We start from the raw sequence: 19,682 nt of genomic DNA, 5'->3' as shown, positions 1-19,682 counted from the left end.
CAATAAGATGGTCCAAGGGATACAGTAAACCTGAAGTGAAGCATCGGCATATACAACTGCACTCACAGAAGAGGTTCAAATCATAAAAAGTGAGAGTGTTAATCCTCTTGTACTTAAGGCGACATTATGCCATTTGTATTAAATTCGGATGCAATTTCTGTGATTCATCGTCAATAAGAAGGTCCAAGGGATACAGTAAACCTGAAGTGAAGCATCGGAATCCAAAACTGGACTCACAGGAGAGGTTCAAATCATAGAAAGTTAGAGTGTCAGTCCTCTTGTATTTAAGTCTGCATTGTGCCTTTTGTATTAAAATCGGATGCAAACTCTGTGTTTCATCGTCAATAAGAAGGTCCAAGGGATACAGTAAACCTGAAGTGAGGCATCGGAATCTAAAACTGGACTCACATAAGAAGTTCAAATCATAGAAAGTTAGAGTGTCAGTCCTCTTGTAGTTCAGTCGGCATTGCGATTTTTGAATTTAATTCCGTTGCAATTTCTGTGTTTCATCGTCAATAAGAAGGTACAAGGGATACAGTAAACCTGGAGTGAAGCATCGGAATCTAAGACTGGACTCACAGGAGAGGTTCAAATCATAGAAAGTGAGAGAGTCAGTCCTCTTTTACTTAAGTCGGCATTGTGCGTTTTGAATTTAATTCCGATGCAATTTCTGTGTTTCATCGTCAATAAGAAAGTCCAAGGGATACAGTAATCCTGAAGTGAAGCATCGGAATCTAAACCTGGACTCACAGGAGAGGTTCAAATCATAGAATGTGAGAGTGTCAGTCCTCTTGTACTTCAGTCGGCATTGTGCCATTTGTATTAAATTCGGGTGCAATTTCTGGGTTTCATCGTCAATAAGAAGGTCCAAGGGATACAGTAAACCTAAAGTGAAGCATCGGAATCTAAAACTGGACTCACAGGAGGGGTTGAGATCATAGAAAGTTAGAGTGTCACTCCTCTTGTACTTGAGTCGGTATTGTGCCTTTTGTATTAAATTCGGGTGCAATTTCTGTGTGTCATCGTCAATAAGAAGGTCCAAGGGATACATTAAACCTGAAGTGAAGCATCGGAATCTAAAACTGGACTCACAGGAGAGGTTCAAATCATAGACAGTGAGAGTGTCAGTTCTCGTCTACTTAGGTCGGCATTGTGCATTTTGAATTTAATTCCGTTGCAATTTCTGTGTTTCATCGTCAATAAGAAGGTACAAGGGATACAGTAGACCTGGAGTGAAGTATCGGAATCAAAGACTGGACTCACAGGAGAGGTACAAATCATAGAAAGTGAGAGTGTCAGTCCTCTTTTACTTACGTCGGCATTGTGCGTTTTGAATTTAATTCCGATGCAATTTCTGTGTTTCATCGTCAGTAAGAAAGGCCAAGGGATACAGTAATCCTGAAGTGAAGCATCGGAATCTAAAACTGGACTCACAGGAGAGGTTCAAATCATAGAATGTGAGAGTGTCAGTCCTCTTGTACTTAAGTCGGCATTGTGCCATTTGAATTTAATTCCGATGCAATTTCTGTGTTTCATCGTCAATAAGAAGGTCCAAAGGATACACTAAAACTGAAGTGAAGCATCGGAATCTAAAACTGTACTCACAGGAGAGATTCAAATCATAGAAAGTTAGTGTTCTCTCCTCTTGTACCTAATTCGGTATTGTGCCTTTTGTACTAAATTTGGATGCAATTTCTGTGTTTTATCGTCAATAAGAAGGTCCAAGGGATACAGTAAACCTTAAGTAAATCATCGGAATCTAAAACTGGACTCACAGGAGAGGTTCAAATCATAGAAAGTTAGAGTGTCAGTCCTCTTGTACTTAAGTCGGCATTGTGCCTTTTGTATTAATTTCGGATGCAAACTCTGTGTTTCATCGTCAATAAGAAGGTACAAGGGATACAGAAAACCTGAAGTGAAGCATCGGAATCTAAAACTGGACTTACAGAAGAAGTTCAAATCATAGAAAGTTAGAGTGTCAGTCCTCTTGTAGTTAAGTCGGCATTGAGATTTTTGAATTTAATTCCGATGCAATTTCTGTGTTTCATCGTCAATAAGAAGGTCCAAGGGATACAGTAAACCTGGAGTGAAGCATCGGAATCTAAGAGTGGACTCACAGGAGAGGTTCAAATCATAGAAAGTGAGAGTGTCAGTCCTCTTTTACTTAAGTCGGCATTGTGCGTTTTGAATTTAATTCCGATGCAATTTCTGTGTTTCATCGTCAATAAGATGGTCCAAGGGATACAGTAAACCTGAAGTGAAGCATCGGCATATACAACTGCACTCACAGAAGAGGTTCAAATCATAAAAAGTGAGAGTGTTAATCCTCTTGTACTTAAGGCGACATTATGCCATTTGTATTAAATTCGGATGCAATTTCTGTGATTCATCGTCAATAAGAAGGTCCAAGGGATACAGTAAACCTGAAGTGAAGCATCGGAATCTAAAACTGGACTCACAGGAGCGGTTCAAATCATAGAAAGTTAGAGTGTCAGTCCTCTTTTACTTAAGTCGGCATTGTGCCTTTTGAATTTAATTCCGATGCTATTTCTGTGTTTCATTGTCAATAAGAAAGTCCAAGGAATACAGTAAACCTGAAGTGAAGCATCGGAATCTAAAACAGGACTCACAGGAGAGGTTCTTATCATAGAAAGTTAGAAAGTCCATCCTCTTGTACTTAAGTCGGCATTGTGCCTTTTGTATTAAATTCGGATGCAATTTCTGTGTTTCATCGTCAATAAGAAGGTCCAAGGAATACATCAAACCTGAAGTGAAGCATCGGAATCTAAAACTGGACTCACTGGAGAGGTTCAAATCATAGAAAGTGAGAGTGTCAGTTCTCTTCTACTTAGGTCGGCATTGTGCCATTTGAATTTAATTCCGATGCAATTTCTGTGTTTCATCGTCAATAAGAAGGTCCAAAGGATACACTAAAACTGAAGTGAAGCATCGGAATCTAAAACTGTACTCACAGGAGAGATTCAAATCATAGAAAGTTAGTGTTCTCTCCTCTTGTACCTAATTCGGTATTGTGCCTTTTGTATTAAATTTGGATGCAATTTCTGTGTTTTATCGTCAATAAGAAGGTCCAAGGGATACAGTAAACCTTAAGTAAATAATCGGAATCTAAAACTGGACTCACTGGAGAGGTTCAAATCATAGAAAGTTAGAGTGTCAGTCCTCTTGTACTTAAGTCGGCATTGTGCCTTTTGTATTAATTTCGGATGCAAACTCTGTGTTTCATCGTCAATAAGAAGGTACAAGGGATACAGAAAACCTGAAGTGAAGCATCGGAATCTAAAACTGGACTCACAGAAGAAGTTCAAATCATAGAAAGTTAGAGTGTCAGTCCTCTTGTAGTTAAGTCGGCATTGTGATTTTTGAATTTAATTCCGATGTAATTTCTGTGTTTCATCGTCAATAAGAAGGTCCAAGGGATACAGTAAACCTGGAGTGAAGCATCGGAATCTAAGACTGGACTCACAGGAGACGTTCAAACCATAGAAAGTGAGAGTGTCAGTCCTCTTTTACTTAAGTCGGCATTGTGCGTTTTGAATTTAATTCCGATGCAATTTCTGTGTTTCATCGTCAATAAGATGGTCCAAGGGATACAGTACACCTGAAGTGAAGCATCGGCATATAAAACTGCACTCACAGAAGAGGTTCAAATCATAGAAAGTGAGAGTGTCAGTCCTCTTGTACTTAAGTCGCCATTGTGGCATTTGTATTACATTTGGATGCAATTTCTGTGTTTCATCGTCAATAAGAAGGTCCAAGGGATACAGTAAACCTGAAGTGAAGCATTGGAATCTAAAACTGGACTCACAGGAGAGGTTATAATCATAAAAAGTTAGAATGTCATTCCTCTTGTACTTAAGTCGGTATTGTGCCTTTTGTATTACATTCGGATGCAATTTCTGTGTTTCATCGTCAATACGAAGGTGCAAGGTATACAGTAAACCTGAAGTGAAGAATCGGAATCTAAAACTGGGCTCACAGGAGAGATTCAAATCATAGAAAGTTAGAGTGTCTCTATTCTTGTACCTTATTCGGTATTGTGCCTTTTGTATTAAATTCGGATGCAATTACTGTGTTTCATCGTCAATGAGAAGGTCCAAGGGATACAGTAAACCTGAAGTGAAGCATCGGAATCTAAAACTGGACTCACAGGAGAGGTTCAAATCATAGAAAGTTAGAGTGTCAGTCCGCTTTTACTTAAGTCGGCATTGTGCCTTTTGAATTTAATTCCGATGCTAATTCTGTGTTTCATTGTCAATAAGAAGGTCCAAGGAATACAGTAAACCTGAAGTGAAGCATCGGAAACTAAAACAGGACTCACAGGAGAGGTTCTAATCATAGAAAGTTAGAATGTCAGTCCTCTTGTGCTTAAGTCGGCATTGTGCCTTTTGTATTAAATTCGGATGCAATTTCTGTGTTTCATCGTCAATAAGAAGGTGCAAGGTATATAGTAAACCTGATGTGAAGCATCGGAATCCAAAACTGGACTCACAGGAGAGGTTCAAATCATAGAAAGTTAGAGTGTCAGTCCTCTTGTATTTAAGTCTGCATTGTGCCTTTTGTATTAAAATCGGATGCAAACTCTGTGTTTCATCGTCAATAAGAAGGTCCAAGGGATACAGTAAACCTGAAGTGAGGCATCGGAATCTAAAACTGGACTCACATAAGAAGTTCAAATCATAGAAAGTTAGAGTGTCAGTCCTCTTGTAGTTCAGTCGGCATTGCGATTTTTGAATTTAATTCCGTTGCAATTTCTGTGTTTCATCGTCAATAAGAAGGTACAAGGGATACAGTAAACCTGGAGTGAAGCATCGGAATCTAAGACTGGACTCACAGGAGACGTTCAAACCATAGAAAGTGAGAGTGTCAGTCCTCTTTTACTTAAGTCGGCATTGTGCGTTTTGAATTTAATTCCGATGCAATTTCTGTGTTTCATCGTCAATAAGAAAGTCCAAGGGATACAGTAATCCTGAAGTGAAGCATCGGAATCTAAACCTGGACTCACAGGAGAGGTTCAAATCATAGAATGTGAGAGTGTCAGTCCTCTTGTACTTAAGTCGGCATTGTGCCATTTGTATTAAATTCGGGTGCAATTTCTGGGTTTCATCGTCAATAAGAAGGTCCAAGGGATACAGTAAACCTAAAGTGAAGCATCGGAATCTAAAACTGGACTCACAGGAGGGGTTGAGATCATAGAAAGTTAGAGTGTCACTCCTCTTGTACTTGAGTCGGTATTGTGCCTTTTGTATTAAATTCGGGTGCAATTTCTGTGTGTCATCGTCAATAAGAAGGTCCAAGGGATACAGTAAACCTGAAGTGAAGCATCGGACTCTAAAACTGGGCTCACAGGAGTGGTTCTAATCATAGAAAGTTAGAATGTCAGTCCTCTTGTACTTAAGGCGGCATTGTGCCTTTTGTATTAACTTCGGATACAATTTCTGTGTTTCATCGTCAATAAGAAGGTGCAAGGTAAACAGTAAACCTGAAGTGAAGCATCGGAATCTAAAACTGGACTCACAGGAAAGGTTCAAATCATAGAAAGGGAGAGTGTCAGTCCTCTTTACTTATGTCGGCATTGTGACATTTGTATCAAATTCGGATGCATTTACTGTGTTTCATCGTCAATAAGAAGGTCCAAGGGATACATTAAACCTGAAGTGAAGCATCGGAATCTAAAACTGGACTCACAGGAGAGGTTCAAATCATAGACAGTGAGAGTGTCAGTTCTCGTCTACTTAGGTCGGCATTGTGCATTTTGAATTTAATTCCGTTGCAATTTCTGTGTTTCATCGTCAATAAGAAGGTACAAGGGATACAGTAGACCTGGAGTGAAGTATCGGAATCAAAGACTGGACTCACAGGAGAGGTACAAATCATAGAAAGTGAGAGTGTCAGTCCTCTTTTACTTACGTCGGCATTGTGCGTTTTGAATTTAATTCCGATGCAATTTCTGTGTTTCATCGTCAATAAGAAGGTCCAAGGGATACATTAAACCTGAAGTGAAGCATCGGAATCTAAAACTGGACTCACAGGAGAGGTTCAAATCATAGAAAGTGAGAGTGTCAGCTCTCGTCTACTTAGGTCGGCATTGTGCCTTTTGAATTTAATTCCGATGCAATTTCTCTGTTTCATCGTCAATAAGAAGGTCCAAAGGATACACTAAAACTGAAGTGAAGCATAGGAACCTAAAACTGTACTCACAGGAGAGATTCAAATCATAGAAAGTTAGAGTTCTCTCCTCTTGTACCTAATTCGGTATTGTGCCTTTTGTATTAAATTTGGATGCAATTTCTGTGTTTTATCGTCAATAAGAAGGTCCAAGGGATACAGTAAACCTTAAGTAAATCATCGGAATCTAAAACTGGACTCACAGGAGAGGTTCAAATCATAGAAAGTTAGAGTGTCAGTCCTCTTGTACTTAAGTCGGCATTGTGCCTTTTGTATTAATTTCGGATGCAAACTCTGTGTTTCATCGTCAATAAGAAGGTACAAGGGATACAGAAAACCTGAAGTGAAGCATCGGAATCTAAAACTGGACTCACAGAAGAAGTTCAAATCATAGAAAGTTAGAGTGTCAGTCCTCTTGTAGTTAAGTCGGCATTGTGATTTTTGAATTTAATTCCGATGCAATTTCTGTGTTTCATCGTCAATAAGAAGGTCCAAGGGATACAGTAAACCTGGAGTGAAGCATCGGAATCTAAGAGTGGACTCACAGGAGAGGTTCAAATCATAGAAAGTGAGAGTGTCAGTCCTCTTTTACTTAAGTCGGCATTGTGCGTTTTGAATTTAATTTCGATGCAATTTCTGTGTTTCATCGTCAATAAGATGGTCCAAGGGATACAGTAAACCTGAAGTGAAGCATCGGCATATACAACTGCACTCACAGAAGAGGTTCAAATCATAGAAAGTGAGAGTGTCAGTCCTCTTATACTTAAGTCGGCATTGTGCCATTTATATTAAATTCGGGTGCAATTTCTGGGTTTCATCGTCAATAAGAAGGTCAAAGGGGTACAGTAAACCTGAAGTGAAGCATCGGAATCAAAAACTTGACTCACAGGAAAGGTTCAAATCATAGAAAGTGAGAGTGTCAGTCCTCTTGTACTTAAGTCGCCATTGTGGCATTTGTATTAAATTTGGATGCAATTTCTGTGTTTCATCGTCAATAAGAAGGTCCAAGGGATACAGTAAACCTGAAGTGAAGCATTGGAATCTAAAACTGGACTCACAGGAGAGGTTCTAATCATAAAAAGTTAGAATGTCATTCCTCTTGTACTTAAGTCGGTATTGTGCCTTTTGTATTACATTCGGATGCAATTTCTGTGTTTCATCGTCAATACGAAGGTGCAAGGTATACAGTAAACCTAAAGTGAAGCATCGGAATCTAAAACTGGACTCGCAGGAGAGGTTCAAATCATAAAAAGTGAGAGTGTTAGTCCTCTTGTACTTAAGGCGACATTATGCCATTTGTATTAAATTCGGATGCAATTTCTGTGATTCATCGTCAATAAGAAGGTCCAAGGGATACAGTAAACCTGAAGTGAAGCATCGGAATCTAAAACTGGACTCACAGGAGCGGTTCAAATCATAGAAAGTTAGAGTGTCAGTCCTCTTTTACTTAAGTCGGCATTGTGCCTTTTGAATTTAATTCCGATGCTATTTCTGTGTTTCATTGTCAATAAGAAAGTCCAAGGAATACAGTAAACCTGAAGTGAAGCATCGGAATCTAAAACAGGACTCACAGGAGAGGTTCTTATCATAGAAAGTTAGAAAGTCATCCTCTTGTACTTAAGTCGGCATTGTGCCTTTTGTATTAAATTCGGATGCAATTTCTGTGTTTCATCGTCAATAAGAAGGTCCAAGGAATACATCAAACCTGAAGTGAAGCATCGGAATCTAAAACTGGACTCACTGGAGAGGTTCAAATCATAGAAAGTGAGAGTGTCAGTTCTCTTCTACTTAGGTCGGCATTGTGCCATTTGAATTTAATTCCGATGCAATTTCTGTGTTTCATCGTCAATAAGAAGGTCCAAAGTATACACTAAAACTGAAGTGAAGCATCGGAATCTAAAACTGTACTCACAGGAGAGATTCAAATCATAGAAAGTTAGAGTTCTCTCCTCTTGTACCTAATTCGGTATTGTGCCTTTTGTATTAAATTTGGATGCAATTTCTGTGTTTTATCGTCAATAAGAAGGTCCAAGGGATACAGTAAACCTTAAGTAAATAATCGGAATCTAAAACTGGACTCACAGGAGAGGTTCAAATCATAGAAAGTTAGAGTGTCAGTCCTCTTGTACTTAAGTCGGCATTGTGCCTTTTGTATTAATTTCGGATGCAAACTCTGTGTTTCATCGTCAATAAGAAGGTACAAGGGATACAGAAAACCTGAAGTGAAGCATCGGAATCTAAAACTGGACTCACAGAAGAAGTTCAAATCATAGAAAGTTAGAGTGTCAGTCCTCTTGTAGTTAAGTCGGCATTGTGATTTTTGAATTTAATTCCGATGTAATTTCTGTGTTTCATCGTCAATAAGAAGGTCCAAGGGATACAGTAAACCTGGAGTGAAGCATCGGAATCTAAGACTGGACTCACAGGAGACGTTCAAACCATAGAAAGTGAGAGTGTCAGTCCTCTTTTACTTAAGTCGGCATTGTGCGTTTTGAATTTAATTCCGATGCAATTTCTGTGTTTCATCGTCAATAAGATGGTCCAAGGGATACAGTACACCTGAAGTGAAGCATCGGAATCAAAAACTGGACTCACAGGAAAGGTTCAAATCATAGAAAGTGAGAGTGTTAATCCTCTTGTACTTAAGGCGACATTATGCCATTTGTATTAAATTCGGATGCAATTTCTGTGATTCATCGTCAATAAGAAGGTCCAAGGGATACAGTAAACCTGAAGTGAAGCATCGGAATCTAAAACTGGACTCACAGGAGCGGTTCAAATCATAGAAAGTTAGAGTGTCAGTCCTCTTTTACTTAAGTCGGCATTGTGCCTTTTGAATTTAATTCCGATGCTATTTCTGTGTTTCATTGTCAATAAGAAAGTCCAAGGAATACAGTAAACCTGAAGTGAAGCATCGGAATCTAAAACAGGACTCACAGGAGAGGTTCTTATCATAGAAAGTTAGAAAGTCAGTCCTCTTGTACTTAAGTCGGCATTGTGCCTTTTGTATTAAATTCGGATGCAATTTCTGTGTTTCATCGTCAATAAGAAGGTCCAAGGAATACATCAAACCTGAAGTGAAGCATCGGAATCTAAAACTGGACTCACTGGAGAGGTTCAAATCATAGAAAGTGAGAGTGTCAGTTCTCTTCTACTTAGGTCGGCATTGTGCTATTTGAATTTAATTCCGATGCAATTTCTGTGTTTCATCGTCAATAAGAAGGTCCAAAGGATACACTAAAACTGAAGTGAAGCATCGGAATCTAAAACTGTACTCACAGGAGAGATTCAAATCATAGAAAGTTAGTGTTCCCTCCTCTTGTACCTAATTCGGTATTGTGCCTTTTGTATTAAATTTGGATGCAATTTCTGTGTTTTATCGTCAATAAGAAGGTCCAAGGGATACAGTAAACCTTAAGTAAATAATCGGAATCTAAAACTGGACTCACCGGAGAGGTTCAAATCATAGAAAGTTAGAGTGTCAGTCCTCTTGTACTTAAGTCGGCATTGTGCCTTTTGTATTAATTTCGGATGCAAACTCTGTGTTTCATCGTCAATAAGAAGGTACAAGGGATACAGAAAACCTGAAGTGAAGCATCGGAATCTAAAACTGGACTCACAGAAGAAGTTCAAATCATAGAAAGTTAGAGTGTCAGTCCTCTTGTAGTTAAGTCGGCATTGTGATTTTTGAATTTAATTCCGATGGAATTTCTGTGTTTCATCGTCAATAAGAAGGTCCAAGGGATACAGTAAACCTGGAGTGAAGCATCGGAATCTAAGACTGGACTCACAGGAGACGTTCAAACCATAGAAAGTGAGAGTGTCAGTCCTCTTTTACTTAAGTCGGCATTGTGCGTTTTGAATTTAATTCCGATGCAATTTCTGTGTTTCATCGTCAATAAGATGGTCCAAGGGATACAGTACACCTGAAGTGAAGCATCGGCATATAAAACTGCACTCACAGAAGAGGTTCAAATCATAGAAAGTGAGAGTGTCAGTCCTCTTGTACTTAAGTCGCCATTGTGGCATTTGTATTACATTTGGATGCAATTTCTGTGTTTCATCGTCAATAAGAAGGTCCAAGGGATACAGTAAACCTGAAGTGAAGCATTGGAATCTAAAACTGGACTCACAGGAGAGGTTATAATCATAAAAAGTTAGATTGTCATTCCTCTTGTACTTAAGTCGGTATTGTGCCTTTTGTATTACATTCGGATGCAATTTCTGTGTTTCATCGTCAATACGAAGGTGCAAGGTATACAGTAAACCTGAAGTGAAGCATCGGAATCTAAAACTGGACTCGCAGGAGAGGTTCAAATCATAAAAAGTGAGAGTGTCAGTCCTCTTGTACTTAAGTCGACACTATGCCATTTGTCTTAAATTCGGATGCAATTTCTGTGATTCATCGTCAATAAGAAGGTCCAAGGGATACAGTAAACCTGAAGTGAAGCATCGGAATCTAAAACTGGACTCACAGGAGAGGTTCAAATCATAGAAAGTTAGAGTGTCAATCCTCTTTTACTTAAGTCGGCATTGTGCCTTTTGAATTTAATTCCGATGCTATTTCTGTGTTTCATTGTCAATAAGAAGGTCCAAGGAATACAGTAAACCTGAAGTGAAGCATCGGAATCTAAAACAGGACTCACAGGAGAGGTTCTAATCATAGAAAGTTAGAAAGTCAGTCCTCTTGTACTTAAGTCGGCATTGTGCCTTTTGTATTAAATTCGGATGCAATTTCTGTGTTTCATCGTCAATAAAAAGGTCCAAGGAATACATCAAACCTGAAGTGAAGCATCGGAATCTAAAACTGGACTCACTGGAGAGGTTCAAATCATAGAAAGTGAGAGTGTCAGTTCTCTTCTACTTAGGTCGGCATTGTGCCATTTGAATTTAATTCCGATGCAATTTCAGTGTTTCATCGTCAATAAGAAGTTCCAAAGGATACAGTAAAACTGAAGTGAAGAATCGGAATCTAAAACTGGGCTCACAGGAGAGATTCAAATCATAGAAAGTTAGAGTGTCTCTATTCTTGTACCTTATTCGGTATTGTGCCTTTTGTATTAAATTCGGATGCAATTACTGTGTTTCATCGTCAATGAGAAGGTCCAAGGGATACAGTAAACCTGAAGTGAAGCATCGGAATCTAAAACTGGACTCACAGGAGAGGTTCAAATCATAGAAAGTTAGAGTGTCAGTCCGCTTTTACTTAAGTCGGCATTGTGCCTTTTGAATTTAATTCCGATGCTAATTCTGTGTTTCATTGTCAATAAGAATGTCCAAGGAATACAGTAAACCTGAAGTGAAGCATCGGAAACTAAAACAGGACTCACAGGAGAGGTTCTAATCATAGAAAGTTAGAATGTCAGTCCTCTTGTGCTTAAGTCGGCATTGTGCCTTTTGTATTAAATTCGGATGCAATTTCTGTGTTTCATCGTCAATAAGAAGGTGCAAGGTATATAGTAAACCTGAAGTGAAGCATCGGAATCCAAAACTGGACTCACAGGAGAGGTTCAAATCATAGAAAGTTAGAGTGTCAGTCCTCTTGTATTTAAGTCTGCATTGTGCCTTTTGTATTAAAATCGGATGCAAACTCTGTGTTTCATCGTCAATAAGAAGGTCCAAGGGATACAGTAAACCTGAAGTGAGGCATCGGAATCTAAAACTGGACTCACATAAGAAGTTCAAATCATAGAAAGTTAGAGTGTCAGTCCTCTTGTAGTTCAGTCGGCATTGCGATTTTTGAATTTAATTCCGTTGCAATTTCTGTGTTTCATCGTCAATAAGAAGGTACAAGGGATACAGTAAACCTGGAGTGGAGCATCGGAATCTAAGACTGGACTCACAGGAGACGTTCAAGCCATAGAAAGTGAGAGTGTCAGTCCTCTTTTACTTAAGTCGGCATTGTGCGTTTTGAATTTAATTCCGATGCAATTTCTGTGTTTCATCGTCAATAAGAAAGTCCAAGGGATACAGTAATCCTGAAGTGAAGCATCGGAATCTAAACCTGGACTCACAGGAGAGGTTCAAATCATAGAATGTGAGAGTGTCAGTCCTCTTGTACTTAAGTCGGCATTGTGCCATTTGTATTAAATTCGGGTGCAATTTCTGGGTTTCATCGTCAATAAGAAGGTCCAAGGGATACAGTAAACCTAAAGTGAAGCATCGGAATCTAAAACTGGACTCACAGGAGGGGTTGAGATCATAGAAAGTTAGAGTGTCACTCCTCTTGTACTTGAGTCGGTATTGTGCCTTTTGTATTAAATTCGGGTGCAATTTCTGTGTGTCATCGTCAATAAGAAGGTCCAAGGGATACAGTAAACCTGAAGTGAAGCATCGGACTCTAAAACTGGGCTCACAGGAGTGGTTCTAATCATAGAAAGTTAGAATGTCAGTCCTCTTGTACTTAAGGCGGCATTGTGCCTTTTGTATTAACTTCGGATACAATTTCTGTGTTTCATCGTCAATAAGAAGGTGCAAGGTAAACAGTAAACCTGAAGTGAAGCATCGGAATCTAAAACTGGACTCACAGGAAAGGTTCAAATCATAGAAAGGGAGAGTGTCAGTCCTCTTTACTTATGTCGGCATTGTGACATTTGTATCAAATTCGGATGCATTTACTGTGTTTCATCGTCAATAAGAAGGTCCAAGGGATACATTAAACCTGAAGTGAAGCATCGGAATCTAAAACTGGACTCACAGGAGAGGTTCAAATCATAGACAGTGAGAGTGTCAGTTCTCGTCTACTTAGGTCGGCATTGTGCATTTTGAATTTAATTCCGTTGCAATTTCTGTGTTTCATCGTCAATAAGAAGGTACAAGGGATACAGTAGACCTGGAGTGAAGTATCGGAATCAAAGACTGGACTCACAGGAGAGGTACAAATCATAGAAAGTGAGAGTGTCAGTCCTCTTTTACTTACGTCGGCATTGTGCGTTTTGAACTTAATTCCGATGCAATTTCTGTGTTTCATCGTCAATAAGAAGGTCCAAGGGATACATTAAACCTGAAGTGAAGCATCGGAATCTAAAACTGGACTCACAGGAGAGGTTCAAATCATAGAAAGTGAGAGTGTCAGCTCTCGTCTACTTAGGTCGGCATTGTGCCTTTTGAATTTAATTCCGATGCAATTTCTCTGTTACATCGTCAATAAGAAGGTCCAAAGGATACACTAAAACTGAAGTGAAGCATCGGAACCTAAAACTGTACTCACAGGAGAGATTCAAATCATAGAAAGTTAGAGTTCTCTCCTCTTGTACCTAATTCGGTATTGTGCCTTTTGTATTAAATTTGGATGCAATTTCTGTGTTTTATCGTCAATAAGAAGGTCCAAGGGATACAGTAAACCTTAAGTAAATCATCGGAATCTAAAACTGGACTCACAGGAGAGGTTCAAATCATAGAAAGTTAGAGTGTCAGTCCTCTTGTACTTAAGTCGGCATTGTGCCTTTTGTATTAATTTCGGATGCAAACTCTGTGTTTCATCGTCAATAAGAAGGTACAAGGGATACAGAAAACCTGAAGTGAAGCATCGGAATCTAAAACTGGACTCACAGAAGAAGTTCAAATCATAGAAAGTTAGAGTGTCAGTCCTCTTGTAGTTAAGTCGGCATTGTGATTTTTGAATTTAATTCCGATGCAATTTCTGTGTTTCATCGTCAATAAGAAGGTCCAAGGGATACAGTAAACCTGGAGTGAAGCATCGGAATCTAAGAGTGGACTCACAGGAGAGGTTCAAATCATAGAAAGTGAGAGTGTCAGTCCTCTTTTACTTAAGTCGGCATTGTGCGTTTTGAATTTAATTCCGATGCAATTTCTGTGTTTCATCGTCAATAAGATGGTCCAAGGGATACAGTAAACCTGAAGTGAAGCATCGGCATATACAACTGCACTCACAGAAGAGGTTCAAATCATAGAAAGTGAGAGTGTCAGTCCTCTTATACTTAAGTCGGCATTGTGCCATTTATATTAAATTCGGGTGCAATTTCTGGGTTTCATCGTCAATAAGAAGGTCAAAGGGGTACAGTAAACCTGAAGTGAAGCATCGGAATCAAAAACTTGACTCACAGGAAAGGTTCAAATCATAGAAAGTGAGAGTGTCAGTCCTCTTGTACTTAAGTCGCCATTGTGGCATTTGTATTAAATTTGGATGCAATTTCTGTGTTTCATCGTCAATAAGAAGGTCCAAGGGATACAGTAAACCTGAAGTGAAGCATTGGAATCTAAAACTGGACTCACAGGAGAGGTTCTAATCATAAAAAGTTAGAATGTCATTCCTCTTGTACTTAAGTCGGTATTGTGCCTTTTGTATTACATTCGGATGCAATTTCTGTGTTTCATCGTCAATACGAAGGTGCAAGGTATACAGTAAACCTAAAGTGAAGCATCGGAATCTAAAACTGGACTCGCAGGAGAGGTTCAAATCATAAAAAGTGAGAGTGTTAGTCCTCTTGTACTTAAGGCGACATTATGCCATTTGTATTAAATTCGGATGCAATTTCTGTGATTCATCGTCAATAAGAAGGTCCAAGGGATACAGTAAACCTGAAGTGAAGCATCGGAATCTAAAACTGGACTCACAGGAGCGGTTCAAATCATAGAAAGTTAGAGTGTCAGTCCTCTTTTACTTAAGTCGGCATTGTGCCTTTTGAATTTAATTCCGATGCTATTTCTGTGTTTCATTGTCAATAAGAAAGTCCAAGGAATACAGTAAACCTGAAGTGAAGCATCGGAATCTAAAACAGGACTCACAGGAGAGGTTCTTATCATAGAAAGTTAGAAAGTCATCCTCTTGTACTTAAGTCGGCATTGTGCCTTTTGTATTAAATTCGGATGCAATTTCTGTGTTTCATCGTCAATAAGAAGGTCCAAGGAATACATCAAACCTGAAGTGAAGCATCGGAATCTAAAACTGGACTCACTGGAGAGGTTCAAATCATAGAAAGTGAGAGTGTCAGTTCTCTTCTACTTAGGTCGGCATTGTGCCATTTGAATTTAATTCCGATGCAATTTCTGTGTTTCATCGTCAATAAGAAGGTCCAAAGTATACACTAAAACTGAAGTGAAGCATCGGAATCTAAAACTGTACTCACAGGAGAGATTCAAATCATAGAAAGTTAGAGTTCTCTCCTCTTGTACCTAATTCGGTATTGTGCCTTTTGTATTAAATTTGGATGCAATTTCTGTGTTTTATCGTCAATAAGAAGGTCCAAGGGATACAGTAAACCTTAAGTAAATAATCGGAATCTAAAACTGGACTCACAGGAGAGGTTCAAATCATAGAAAGTTAGAGTGTCAGTCCTCTTGTACTTAAGTCGGCATTGTGCCTTTTGTATTAATTTCGGATGCAAACTCTGTGTTTCATCGTCAATAAGAAGGTACAAGGGATACAGAAAACCTGAAGTGAAGCATCGGAATCTAAAACTGGACTCACAGAAGAAGTTCAAATCATAGAAAGTTAGAGTGTCAGTCCTCTTGTAGTTAAGTCGGCATTGTGATTTTTGAATTTAATTCCGATGTAATTTCTGTGTTTCATCGTCAATAAGAAGGTCCAAGGGATACAGTAAACCTGGAGTGAAGCATCGGAATCTAAGACTGGACTCACAGGAGACGTTCAAACCATAGAAAGTGAGAGTGTCAGTCCTCTTTTACTTAAGTCGGCATTGTGCGTTTTGAATTTAATTCCGATGCAATTTCTGTGTTTCATCGTCAATAAGATGGTCCAAGGGATACAGTAGACCTGAAGTGAAGCATCGGCATATAAAACTGCACTCACAGAAGAGGTTCAAATCATAGAAAGTGAGAGTGTCAGTCCTCTTGTACTTAAGTCGCCATTGTGGCATTTGTATTACATTTGGATGCAATTTCTGTGTTTCATCGTCAATAAGAAGGTCCAAGGGATACAGTAAACCTGAAGTGAAGCATTGGAATCTAAAGCTGGACTCACAGGAGAGGTTATAATCATAAAAAGTTAGAATGTCATTCCTCTTGTACTTAAGTCGGTATTGTGCCTTTTGTATTACATTCGGATGCAATTTCTGTGTTTCATCGTCAATACGAAGGTGCAAGGTATACAGTAAACCTGAAGTGAAGCATCGGAATCTAAAACTGGACTCGCAGGAGAGGTTCAAATCATAAAAAGTGAGAGTGTCAGTCCTCTTGTACTTAAGTCGACACTATGCCATTTGTCTTAAATTCGGATGCAATTTCTGTGATTCATCGTCAATAAGAAGGTCCAAGGGATACAGTAAACCTGAAGTGAAGCATCGGAATCTAAAACTGGACTCACAGGAGAGGTTCAAATCATAGAAAGTTAGAGTGTCAATCCTCTTTTACTTAAGTCGGCATTGTGCCTTTTGAATTTAATTCCGATGCTATTTCTGTGTTTCATTGTCAATAAGAAGGTCCAAGGAATACAGTAAACCTGAAGTGAAGCATCGGAATCTAAAACAGGACTCACAGGAGAGGTTCTAATCATAGAAAGTTAGAAAGTCAGTCCTCTTGTACTTAAGTCGGCATTGTGCCTTTTGTATTAAATTCGGATGCAATTTCTGTGTTTCATCGTCAATAAGAAGGTCCAAGGAATACATCAAACCTGAAGTGAAGCATCGGAATCTAAAACTGGACTCACTGGAGAGGTTCAAATCATAGAAAGTGAGAGTGTCAGTTCTCTTCTACTTAGGTCGGCATTGTGCCATTTGAATTTAATTCCGATGCAATTTCAGTGTTTCATCGTCAATAAGAAGTTCCAAAGGATACAGTAAAACTGAAGTGAAGAATCGGAATCTAAAACTGGGCTCACAGGAGAGATTCAAATCATAGAAAGTTAGAGTGTCTCTATTCTTGTACCTTATTCGGTATTGTGCCTTTTGTATTAAATTCGGATGCAATTACTGTGTTTCATCGTCAATGAGAAGGTCCAAGGGATACAGTAAACCTGAAGTGAAGCATCGGAATCTAAAACTGGACTCACAGGAGAGGTTCAAATCATAGAAAGTTAGAGTGTCAGTCCGCTTTTACTTAAGTCGGCATTGTGCCTTTTGAATTTAATTCCGATGCTAATTCTGTGTTTCATTGTCAATAAGAAGGTCCAAGGAATACAGTAAACCTGAAGTGAAGCATCGGAAACTAAAACAGGACTCACAGGAGAGGTTCTAATCATAGAAAGTTAGAATGTCAGTCCTCTTGTGCTTAAGTCGGCATTGTGCCTTTTGTATTAAATTCGGATGCAATTTCTGTGTTTCATCGTCAATAAGAAGGTGCAAGGTATATAGTAAACCTGAAGTGAAGCATCGGAATCTAAAACTGGACTCACAGGAAAGGTTCAAATCATAGAAAGGGAGAGTGTCAGTCCTCTTGTACTTATGTCGGCATTGTGGCATTTGTATCAAATTCGGATGCATTTTCTGTGTTTCATCGTCAATAAGAAGGTCCAAGGAATACATTAAACCTGAAGTGAAGCATCGGAATCTAAAACTGGACTCACTGGAGAGGTTCAAATCATAGAAAGTGAGAGTGTCAGTTCTCTTCTACTTAGGTCGGCATTGTGCCATTTGAATTTAATTCCGATGCAATTTCTGTGTTTCATCGTCAATAAGAAGTTCCAAAGGATACAGTAAAACTGAAGTGAAGCATCGGAATCTAAAACTGGACTCACAGGAGAGATTCAAATCATAGAAAGGTAGAGTGTCTCTATTCTTGCACCTAATTCGGTATTGTGCATTTTGTATTAAATTCGGATGCAATTTCTGTGTTTCATCGTCAATAAGAAGGTCCAAGGGATACAGTAAACCTGAAGTAAATCATCGGAATCTAAAACAGGACTCACAGGATAGGTTCTAATCATAGAAAGTTAGAATGTCATTCCTCTTGTAGTTAAGTCGGCATTCTGATTTTTGAATTTAATTCCGGTGCAATTTCTGTGTTTCATCGTCAATAAGAAGGTCCAAGGGATACAGTAAACCAGGAGTGAATCATCGGAATCTAAGACTGGACTCACAGGAGAGGTTCAAATCATAGAAAGTGAGAGTGTCAGTCCTCTTTACTTAAGTCGGCATTGTGCGTTTTGAATTTAATTCCGATGCAATTTCTGTGTTTCATCGTCAATAAGAAGGTCCAAGGGATACAGTAACCCTGAAGTGAAGCATCGGAATCTAAAACTGGACTCACAGGAGAGGTTCAAATCATAGAATGTGAGTGTGTCAGTCCTCTTCTACTTAAGTTGGCATTGTGCCATTTGTATTAAATTCGGGTGCAATTTCTGGGTTTCATCGTCAATAAGAAGGTCCAAGGGGTACAGTAAACCTGAGGTGAAGCATCGGAATAAAAAACTTGACTCACTGGAAAGGTTCAAATCATAGAAAGTGAGAGTGTCAGTCCTCTTGTACTTAAGTCGCCATTGTGCCTTTTGTATTAAATTCGGATCCTATTTCTGTGTTTCATCGTCAATAAGAAGGTCCAAGGGATACAGTAAACCTGAAGTGAAGCATCGGAATCCAAAACTGGACTCACAAGAGAGGTTCAAATCATAGAAAGTTAGAGTGTCAGTCCTCTTGTATTTAAGTCGGCATTGTGCCTTTTGTATTAAATTCGGATGCAAACTCTGTGTTCCATCGTCAATAAGAAGGTGCAAGGTATACAGTTAACCTGAAGTGAATCATCGGAATCAAAAACTGGACTCACAGGAGAGGTTCAAATCATAGAAAGTGAGAGTGTCAGTCCTCTTGTACTTAAGTCGACATTGTGCCATTTGTATTAAATTCGGATGCAATTTCTGTGTTTCATCGTCAATAAGAAGGTCCAAAGGTTACAGTAAACCTGAAGTGAAGCATCGGAATCTAAAACTGGACTCACAGGAGAGGGTCAAATCATAGAAAGTTAGAGTGTCAGTCCTCTTTTACTTAAGTCGGCATTGTGCCTTTTGAATTTAATTCCGTTGCTATTTCTGTGTTTCATTGTCAATAAGATGGTCCAAGGAATACAGTAAACCTGAAGTGAAGCATCGGAATCTAAAACAGGACTCACAGGAGAGGTTCTAATCATAGAAAGTTAGAATGTCAGTCCTCTTGTACTTAAGTCGGCATTGTGCCTTTTGTATTAAATTCGGATGCAATATCTGTGTTTCATCGTCAATAAGAAAGTGCAAGGTATACAGTAAACCTGAAGTGAAGCATCGGAATCTAAAACTGGACTCACAGGAAAGGTTCAAATCATAGAAAGGGAGAGTGTCAGTCCTCTTGTACTTATGTCGGCATTGTGGCATTTGTATCAAATGTGGATGCATTTTCTGTGTTTCATCGTCAATAAGACGGTCCAAGGGATACATCAAACCTGAAGTGAAGCATCGGAATCTAAAACTGGACTCACAGGAGAGGTTCAAATCATAGAAAGTGAGAGTGTCAGTTCTCTTCTACTTAGGTCGGCATTGTGCCATTTGAATTTAATTCCGATGCAATTTCTGTGTTTCATCGTCAATAAGAAGGTCCAAAGGATACAGTAAA

The sequence above is a fragment of the Schistocerca serialis genome, unplaced genomic scaffold (assembly GCF_023864345.2).
Source record: "Schistocerca serialis cubense isolate TAMUIC-IGC-003099 unplaced genomic scaffold, iqSchSeri2.2 HiC_scaffold_1417, whole genome shotgun sequence".
In the NCBI taxonomy this organism is placed as follows: domain Eukaryota; kingdom Metazoa; phylum Arthropoda; class Insecta; order Orthoptera; family Acrididae; genus Schistocerca; species Schistocerca serialis.
Note: the sequence above shows the minus strand (reverse complement) of the source record.